Source organism: Petromyzon marinus, chromosome 75 (genome assembly GCF_048934315.1).
Source record: "Petromyzon marinus isolate PM22_M1 ecotype Great Lakes invasive population chromosome 75, UKy_Petmar_22M1.pri1.0, whole genome shotgun sequence".
Lineage (NCBI taxonomy): Eukaryota > Metazoa > Chordata > Hyperoartia > Petromyzontiformes > Petromyzontidae > Petromyzon > Petromyzon marinus.
Window position 1 is genome coordinate 5,057,951 of NC_133741.1, and position 11,317 is coordinate 5,069,267.

An 11,317-nucleotide genomic window follows, 5' to 3' on the forward strand; every position below is an offset into this window, starting at 1 on the left:
CCACCCACTCACCCACTCACTCACCCCACTCACTCACCCATTCACTCACCCCTCACTCACTCACCCACTCACTCACCCCTCACTCACTCACCCACCCACTCACCCCACACTCACTCACCCCACTCACTCACTCACTCACCCACTCACTCACCCCTCATTCACTCACCCACCCACTCACCCCCACTCACTCACCCCTCACTCACCCCACTCACTCACCCCACTCACTCACTCCACCTCACCCCACTCACTCACCCCCGACTCACCCCACTCACTCATTCACTCACTCACCCCTCACTAACTCACCCCACTCACTCACCCACTCACCCCACTCCCTTACCCCCCACTCACTCAACCCCCACTCACCCCACATCACTCACCCCACCCACTCACCCCCCACTCACCCACCCACTCACTCACCCCACTCACTCACCCCACCCACTCACCCCCACTCACCCACCCACTCACTCACCCCACTCACTCACCCCACTCACACAACTCACTCACCCCCCACTCACTCACCCCACTCACTCACCCCCCCACTTCACCCGCCACTCACTCACCCCTGACTCACCCCACTCACTCACCCCACTCACTCACCTCCCACTCACCCAGCACCACTTACCCCTCACTCACTCAACCCCCCCACTCACACCACTCACCCACCCACTCACTCACTCACCACTCACTCACCCCCCACTCACTCCCTCACTCACCCCCCACTCACCCCCCACTCACTCACCCACTCACCCACCCACTCATCCACCCACTCACCCCCCCACTATCCCCCCCACTCACCCCTCCCACTCACCCCCCCCACTCACCCACCCTCTCACCCACCCACTAGACCCCCCACTCACCCACTCACCCCCACTCATCCACCCACTCACCCCCCCACTAACCCCCCATTGACCTCCCCACTAACCCCCCCACTAACTCACCCACTAACCCCCCCACTAACCCACCCACTCACCCCCCACTAACCCCCCCACCAACCCACCCACTAACCCCCCCCACTAACCCACCCACTCACCGCCCACTAACCCACCACCCTCACCCCCCACTCACCCCCCCACTAACCCCCCCACTAACCCACCCACTCACCCCCCCACTCACCCCCCCCAATAACTCCCCCACTAACCCACCCACTCACCCCCCCCCCCACTAACCGCCCAACTAACCCACCCACTCACCCCCCACTAACCCCCCCACTCACCCCCCCACTATCCCCCCCACTCACCCCCCCCCCCACTAACCCACCCACTAACCCCCCACTAACCCACCCACTAACCCACCCACGAACCCCCCCCCACTAACACCCACCACTAAACCACCCACTAACCCACCCACTAACCCCCCCACTCACCCACCCACTAACCCCCCCCACTCACCCACCCACCACCCCCCACTCACCCCCCCACTCACCCCCCACTCACCCCCCCCACTAACCCACCCACTAACCCCCCACTAACCCACCCACTAACCCACCCACTCACCCCCCCCCCCACTAACCCCCACCACTAACCCACCCACGTAACCCCCCACTCACCCACCCACCCACTCACTCTCTCCATCTCACCCCCCCACTAACCCCCCCACTAACCCCCCCCCCACTAACCCACCCACTAACCCCCCCACTAACCCCCCCACTCACCCCCCCACTAACCCCCCCACTCACCCCCCCACTTTCCCCCCCACTCACTCACCCCACTCACTCACCTCCCACTCACTCACCCCACTCACTCACCTCCCACTCACTCACCCCACTCACTCACCCCACTCACTCACCCCACTCACTCACCCCACTCACTCACCCCCACTCACTCACCCCCCACTCACTCACTCACATCCACTCACTCACCCCACTCACCCCCCACTCACTCACCTCCCACTAACTCACCCCACTCACTCACCTCCCACTCACTCACCCCACTCACTCACCCCACTCACTCACCCCACTCACTCACCCCCCACTCACCCCCCACTCACTCACTCACTCAGCCCACTCACTCACCCCTCACTTACCCCACTCACTCACCCCCACTCACTCACTCACCCCACTCCCTCACCCCACTCACTCGTCCCACTCACTCACCCCCACTACTCACTCACCCCACTCCCTCCCCCACTCACTCACCCCACTCACCCCCCACTCACTCACCCCTCACTTACCCCACTCACTCACCCCACTCACTCACCCCCACTCACTCACTCACCCCACTCCCTCACCCCACTCACTCGCCCCACTCACTCACCCCCACTCACTCACCTCACTCACTCACGCCACTCACTCACCCCACTCACTCACCCCACTCACTCACCCCACTCACTCACCCCCACTCACTCACGCCCACTCACCTCCCACTCACTCACCCCACTCACTCACCCCCACTCACTCACCCCACTCCCTCACCCTCACTCAATCACCCCTCACTCACCCCACTCACTCACCCCCAATCACTCACTCACTCACTCACCCCACTCACTCACCCCTCACTCACCCCACTCACTCACCCCCCACTCACTCACCCCCCACTCACCCCACTCACTCACCCCACTCACTCACCCCCACCCACCCACTCACCCACCCTCCACTCACCCCCCACTCACTCACTCACTCACCCCCCACTCACCCCTCACTCACTCACCCCTCACTCACTCACCCCTCACTCACTCACTCCCACTCACTCACCCCACTCATTCACCCCACTCACTCACCCCCACTCACTCACCTCACTCACTCACCCCACTCACTCACCCCACTCACCCCCCACTCACTCACCCCACTCACTCACGCAACTCACCTCCCACTCACTCACCCCACTCACTCACCCCCACTCACTCACCCCACTCCCTCACCCCTCACTCACTCACCCCTCACTCACCCCACTCACTCACCCCCAATCACTCACTCACTCACCCCACTCACTCACCCCTCACTCACCCCACTCACTCACCCCCACTCACTCACCCCCACTCACTCACCCCACCCACTCACCCCACTCACTCACCCCACTCACCCCCCACTCACCCCACTCACTCACCCCTCACTCATTCACCCCACTCACTTACCCCTCACTCACCCCACTCACTCACTCCCCACTCACTCACCCACTCACTCAACCCCTCACTTACCCCACTCACTCACTCACTCACCGCCCACTCACTCACCCCACTCACTCACCCCCACTCACTCACCTCACTCACTCACCCCACTCACTCACCCCACTCCCTCACCCCACTCACTTACCCCACTCACTCACCCCACTCCCTCACCGCCCACTCACTCACCCCTCACTCACTCACCCCACTCCCTCACCCCCACTCACCCCACTCCCTCACCCCCCACTCACTCACCCCTCACTCACTCACCCCACTCCCTCACCCCCCACTCACCCCACTCACTCACCCCCCACTCACTCACCCCTCACTCACTCACCCCACTCCCTCACCCCTCACTCACCCCACTCACTCACCCCACTCACTCACCCCTCACTCACCCCACTCACTCACCCCACTCACTCACCCCTCACCACCCCACTCACTCACCCCGCACTCACCTCACTCACTCACCCCCACTCACTCACCCCTCACTAACCCCACTCACTCACCCCACTTACTCACCCCACTCACTCACCCCCCACTCACCCCCCACTCACCCCCCCACTAACCCCCCACTAACCCCCCACTATCCCCCCCACTCACCCCCCCCCCACTCACCCCCCCCCACAAACCCCCCCACCAACCCCCCACTAACCACCCCACTAACCCACCCACTAACCCCCCCACTCACCACCCCCACTAACCCCCCCACTAATCCCCCCCACTCACCGACACACTCACCCACCCACTCACTCACCCCTCACTCACCCCACTCACTCACCCCACTCACTCACCCCACTCACTCACCCCACTCACTCACCCCCACTCACTCACCCCCACCCACTCATCCACCCACTCACCTCCCCACTATCCCCTCCACTATCCCCCCCACTCACCCCCCCCCAATCACCCACCCACTCACCCACCCTCCACTCACCCCCCACTCACTCACTCACTCACCCCCCACTCACCCCTCACTCACTCACCCCTCACTCACTCACCCCTCACTCACTCCACTCACTCACCCCACTCACCCCACTCACTCACCCCCACTCACTCACCCCCCACTCACTCACCTCTCACTCACCCTCCACTCACTCGCCCCACTCGCTCACCCCACTCACTCACTCACCCCCCATTTACTCACCCCACTCACTCACTCACTCACCCACCCACTCACCCCACACTCACTCACCCCACTCACTCACCCACTCACTCACCCCTCACTCACTCACCCACTCACTCACCCCTCACTCACTCACCCACCCACTCACCCCACACTCACTCACCCCACTCACTCACTCACTCACCCACTCACTCACCCCTCATTCACTCACCCACCCACTCACCCCCACTCACTCACCCCTCACTCACCCCACTCACTCACCCCACTCACTCACTCCACTCACCCCACTCACTCACCCCCGACTCACCCCACTCACTCATTCACTCACTCACCCCTCACTAACTCACCCCACTCACCCCACTCACCCCCACTCCCTTACCCCCCACTCACTCAACCCCCACTCACCCCACATCACTCACACCCACCCACTCACCCCCCACTCACCCACCCACTCACTCACCCCACTCACTCACCCCACCCACTCACCCCCCACTCACCCACCCACTCACTCACCCCACTCACTCACCCCACTCACTCACCTCCCACTCACCCCCACTCACTTACCCCTCACTCACTCACCCCCCACTCACCCACTCACCCACCCACTCACTCACTCACCACTCACTCACCCCCCACTCACCCCTCACTCACCCCCCACTCACCCCCCACTCACTCACCCACTCACCCACCCACTCATCCACCCACTCACCCCCCCACTATCCCCCCCACTCACCCCCCCCCACTCACCCCCCCCACTCACCCACCCTCTCACCCACCCACTAGACCCCCCACTCACCCACTCACCCCCCCACTCATCCACCCACTCACCCCCCCACTAACCCCCCCATTGACCTCCCCACTAACCCCCCCACTAACTCACCCACTAACCCCCCCACTAACCACCCACTAACCCACCCACTCACACCCCCACTAACCCCCCCACCAACCCACCCACAACCCCCCCACTAACCCACCCACTCGCCGCCCACTAACCCCCCCACTCACCCCCCACTCACCCCCCCACTAACCCCCCCACTAACCCACCCCACTCACCCCCCCCACTCACCCCCCCACTAACTCCCCCACTAACCCACCCACTCACCCCCCCCCACTAACCGCCCAACTAACCCACCCACTCACCCCCCACTAACCCCCCACTCACCCCCACTACCCCCCCCCCACTCACCCCCCCCCACTAACCCACCCACTAACCCCCCACTAACCCACCCACTAACCCACCCACGCACCCCCCCACTAACCCCCACCACTAACCCACCCACTAACCCACCCACTAACCCCCCCACTCACCCACCCACTAACCCCCCCCACTCACCCCCCCACTCACCCCCCCACTCACCCCCCCACTCACCCCCCCACTCACCCCCCACTCACCCCCCCCCCCACTAACCCACCCACTAACCCCCCACTAACCCACCCACTCACCCCCCCCCATAACCCCCACCACTAACCCACCCACTAACTCCCCCACTCACCCACCCACTCACTCTCTCCACTCACCCCCCCACTAACCCCCCCACTAACCCCCCCCACTAACCCCACCCACTAACCCACCCACTAACCCCCCACTCACCCCCCCACTCACCCCCCCCACTCATCCACCCACTAACCCCCCCACTAACCCACCCACTCACCCCCCACTCACCCCCCACTCACCCCCCACTAACCCCCCCACTAACCCACCCACTCACCCCCCCACTCACCCCCCCACTCACTCCCCCACTAACCCACCCACTCACCTCCCCCCCACTAACCGCCCAACTAACCCACCCACTCACCCCCCACTAACCCCCCCACTCACCCCCCACTATCCCCCCCACTCACCCCCCCCCCCCACTAACCCACCCACTAACCCCCCACTAACCCACCCACTAACCCACCCACGCATCCCCCCACTAACCCCCACCACTAACCCACCCACTAACCCAGCCACTAACCCCCCCACTCACCCACCCACTACCCCCCCCCACTCACCCCCCCACTCACCCCCCCACTCACCCCCCCACTCACCCCCCACTCACCCCCCCCCCACTAACCCACCCACTAACCCCCCACTAACCCACCCACTCACCCCCCCCCCCCCCACTAACCCCCACCACTAACCCACCCACTAACTCCCCCACTCACCCACCCACTCACTCTCTCCACTCACCCCCCCACTAACCCCCCCACTAACCCCCCCCCCCACTAACCCCACCCACTAACCCACCCACTAACCCCCCCACTCACCCACCCACTACCCCCCCCCACTCACCCCCCCACTCACCCCCCCACTCACCCCCCCACTCACCCCCCACTCACCCCCCCCCCACTAACCCACCCACTAACCCCCCACTAACCCACCCACTCACCCCCCCCCCCACTAACCCCCACCACTAACCCACCCACTAACTCCCCCACTCACCCACCCACTCACTCTCTCCACTCACCCCCCCACTAACCCCCCCACTAACCCCCCCCCCCCCACTAACCCCACCCACTAACCCACCCACTAACCCCCCCACTAACCCACCCACTCACCCCCCCACTCACCCCCCCCACTCACCCCCCCACTAACCCACCCACTCACCCCCCCACTCACCCCCCCACTCACCCCCCCACTAACCCACCCACTCACCTGTTCCCTCTCTCTAACTCACTGACTGAGTGCGACTCTCAAATTGACTTCCTGTGTATCTGTGTGTGTCACTGTGTGTGTCTGTGTGTGTGTCTGTGTGTGTCTGTGTGTGTGTGTCTGTGTGTGTCACTGTGTGTGTCTGTGTGTGTCACTGTGTGTGTGTATCTGTTTAATTAGCAATGAGCGAGCTGGTCGGAGTGTCCTGGTGACGTGGGCACGTGCTTGTGTGTGTGTATGTGTCTGTGTGTGTCTGTGTGTGTGTCTGTGTGTGTCTGTGTGTGTCTGTGTGTGTCTGTGTGTGTGTGTCTGTGTGTGTCTGTGTGTGTCTGTGTGTGTGTGTCTGTGTGTGTGTCTGTGTGTGTGTGTCTGTGTGTGTGTGTGTCTGTGTGTGTGTGTATGTGTGTGTCTGTGTGTGTGTCTGTGTGTCTGTGTGTGTGTCTGTGTGTGTCTGTGTGTGTGTGTCTGTGTATGTGTCTGTGTGTGTCTGTGTGTCTGTGTGTGTGTCTGTGTGTGTATGTGTGTGTCTGTGTGTGTGTGTATGTGTGTGTATGTGTCTGTGTGTGTCTGTGTGTGTGTGTCTGTGTGTGTGTCTGTGTGTGTGTGTATGTGTGTGTCTGTGTGTGTGTGTATGTGTGTGTGTGTGGCTGTGTGTGTGTGTCTGTGTGTGTGTGTATGTGTGTGTGTGTATGTGTGTGTATGTGTCTGTGTGTGTCTGTGTGTGTGTGTCTGTGTGTGTGTCTGTGTGTGTGTGTGTATGTGTGTGTCTGTGTGTGTGTATGTGTGTGTCTGTGTGTGTGTGTGTCTGTGTGTGTGTCTGTGTGTGTGTGTGTCTGTGTGTGTATGTGTCTGTGTGTGTCTGTGTGTGTGTGTCTGTGTGTGTGTCTGTGTTGTGTGTGGTTGTCTGTGTGTGTGTGTATGTGTGTGTCTGTGTGTGTGTGTGTCTGTGTGTGTGTGTCTGTGTGTGTGTCTGTGTGTGTCTGTGTGTGTGTATATGTGTGTGTCTGTGTGTGTGTGTGTCTGTGTGTGTCTGTGTGTGTGTGTGAGACTGTGTGTCTGTGTGTGTGTGTCTGTGTGTGTGTGTCTGTGTGTGTGTGTCTGTGTGTGTGTGTGTCTGTGTGTGTGTCTGTGTGTCTGTGTGTGTGTGTCTGTGTGTGTGTGTCTGCATATCTGTGTGTGTCTGTGTGTGTGTGTATGTGTGTGTGTGTGTCTGTGTGTGTCTGTGTGTGTGTCTGTGTGTGTCTGTGTGTGTGTCTGTGTGTGTGTCTGTGTGTGTGTGTCTGTGTGTGTGTGTCTGTGTGTGTGTCTGTGTGTGTCTGTGTGTGTGTGTCTGTGTGTGTGTCTGTGTGTGTCTGTGTGTGTGTATGTGTGTGTCTGTCTGTGTGTGTGTCTGTGTGTGTGTGAGACTGTGTGTGTGTCTGTGTGTGTGTGTGTGTCTGTGCGTGTGTCTGTGTGTGTCTGTGTGTGTGTCTGTGTGTGTGTGTCTGTGTGTGTGTGTGTCTGTGTGTGTGTCTGTGTCTGTGTGTGTGTCTGTGTGTGTCTGTGTGTGTCTGTGTGTGTGTCTGTGTGTGTCTGTGTGTGTGTATGTGTGTGTCTGTGTGTGTGTGTGTGTCTGTGTGTGTGTGAGACTGTGTGTGTGTCTGTGTGTGTGTCTGTGTGTGTGTCTGTGTGTGTGTGTCTGTGTGTGTGTGTCTGTGTGTGTGTGTCTGTGTGTGTGTGTGCCTGTGTCTGTGTGTGTGTCTGTGTGTGTGTCTGTGTGTGTGTGTCTGTGTGTGTGTCTGTGTGTTTGTCTGTATATCTGTGTGTGTCTGTGTGTGTGTATGTGTGTGTGTCTGTGTGTGTCTGTGTGTGTGTCTGTGTGTGTCTGTGTGTGTCTGTGTGTGTGTCTGTGTGTGTCTGTCTGTGTGTGTGTCCGTGTGTGTCTGTATGTGTCTGTGTGTCTGTGTGTGTCTATGTGTGTCTATGTGTGTGTCTCTGTGTGTGTGTCTATGTGTCTATGTGTGTGTGTGTGTCTTTATGTTTTTGTGTGTGTGTCTGTATGTATGTGTGCGTCTGTGTCTATGTGTGTGTCTGTGTCTGTGTGTTCGTGTGTGTGTGTGTCTGTGTGTGTCAGTGTATGTGTGTCTCTGTGTGTGTCTGTGTGTGTGACTAAGTGAGTGAGTGACTGAGTAAGTGAGTGAGTAAGTGAGTAAGTGACTGAATGAGTGGCTGAGTGAGTGAGTGGCTGTCTGAGGGAGTGAGTGACTGAGTGAGTGACTTAGTGAGTGAGTGACTGAGTGGCTGAGTGACTGAGTGAGTGACTAAGTGAGTGGATGAGTGAGTTCCTGAGTGAGTGATTGAGTGAGTGAGTGACTGAGTGGCTCACTGAGTGAGCGGCTGAGTGAGAGGGTGAGTGGCTGAGTGAGTGAGTGATTGAGTGAATGAGTGGCTGAGTGAGTGAGTGGGTGAGTGAGTGACTGAGTGAGTGAGTGACTGAGTGAGTGAGTGATTCAGTGAGTGGCTGACTGAGTGAGTGAGTGGCTGAGTGAGTAACTGAGTGAGTGAGTGACTGAGTGAGTGGCTGACTGATTGAGTGAGTGAGTGGCTGAGTGAGTGACTGAGTGAGTGGCTGACTGATTGAGTGAGTGAGTGGCTGAGTGAGTGACTGACTAAATCGCTGACAGAGTGAGTGAGTGTCAGTCGCTACAATCCCACACGCGACCAGCACTTGCCCCGACACACTGCAAAGGGCTATACCCAGAGGTGGCAGCTTTGTCTGTGTCTCTACACTTCCCACTCCACGTTGATTAGAAACGGAAAAGCTTTTAGTGACGACTTTAAATGTCGAGGCGACAAACGACGATCTTCATTGACACAACGAGCCACCCACTCGCCCACGTGTTTGTCTGTGTGTGTCTGTGTGTGTGTCTGTGTGTGTGTCTGTGTGTGTGTCTGTGTGTGTGTCTGTGTGTGTGTCTGTGTGCGTGTGTCTGTGTGTGTGTGAGTCTCTGTGTGTGTGTCTGTGTGTGTGTGTGTTTCTGTGTGTGTGTGTCTGTGTGTGTGTCTGTGAGTGTGTCTGTGTGTGTGTGTCTGTCTGTGTCTGTGTGTGTGTCTGTGTGTGTCTGTGTGTGTCTGTCTGTGTGTGTGTGTCTGTCTGTGTGTGTCTGTGTGTGTGTGTCTGTGTGTGTGTCTGTGTGTGTCTGTGTGTGTCTGTCTGTGTGTGTCTGTGTGTGTGTCTGTGTGTGTCTGTGTGTGTCTGTGTGTGTGTGTCTGTGTGTGTGTGTCTGTGTGTCTGTGTGTGTGTCTGTGTGTGTGTCTGTGCGTGTGCGTGTGTCTGTGTGTCTGTGTGTGTCTGTCTGTGTGTGTGTCTGTGTGTGTGTCTGTCTGTGTGTGTGTCTGTCTGTGTGTGTCTGTGTGTGTCTGTCTGTGTGTGTGTGTCTGTGTGTGTGTCTGTCTGTGTGTCTGTGTGTGTCTGTGTGTGTGTGTCTGTGTGTGTGTGTCTGTGTGTGTGTGTCTGTGTGTGTGTGTCTGTGTGTGTCTGTGTGTGTGTCTGTGTGTCTGTGTGTGTGTGTCTGTGTGTCTGTGTGTGTGTGTCTGTGTGTGTGTCTGTGTGTGTGCGTGTGTCTGTGTGTCTGTGTGTGTCTGTCTGTGTGTGTGTCTGTGTGTGTGTCTGTGTGTCTGTGTGTGTCTGTCTGTGTGTGTGTCTGTCTGTGTGTGTCTGTGTGTGTCTGTCTGTGTGTGTGTCTGTGTGTGTCTGTCTGTGTGTGTGTCTGTGTGTGTCTGTCTGTGTGTGTCTGTGTGTGTGTCTCTGTGTATGTCTGTGTATGTGTGTCTGTGTGTCTGTGTGTGTCTGTGTGTGTCTGTCTGTCTGTCTGTATGTGTGTCTGTGTGTGTGTCTGTGTGTGTGTGTCTGTGTGTGTCTGTCTGTGTGTCTGTATGTATGTGTGTGTTTATGTGTGTCTGTGTGTGTGTGTCTGTTTGTCTGCGTGTGTGTCTGTGTGTGTGTCTGTGTGTGTGTGTCTGTGTGTGTATCTGTGTGTGTGGCTGTGTGTGGCTGTGTGTGTCTGTGTGTCTGTCTGTGTGTGTCTGTGTGTCTGTCTGTGTGTGTCTGTGTGTGTCTGTCTGTGTCTGTGTGTGTCTGTGTGTATCTGTGTGTGTCTGTGTGTGTGTCTGTGTGTGTGTCTGTGTGTGTGATGTGTGTGTGTGTCTGTGTGTGTCTGTGTGTCTGTGTGTGTGTCTGTGTGTGTGTCTGTGTGTATCTGTGTGTCTGTGTGTGTGTCTGTGTGTGTTTGTTTGTCTGTGTATGTGTCTGTGTGTCTGTGTGTGTGTGTGTGTGTCTGTGTGTGTGTGAGTGTGTATCTTTATGCTCCTCACACAATGCGCTAACCACTGCACCACCACTCCCCAATGCTGGTTAATCCACTAAACTTTTTATTGAGCCAGGCGAAGCTTCAGACTGCACGACATCACGGAATACAGAC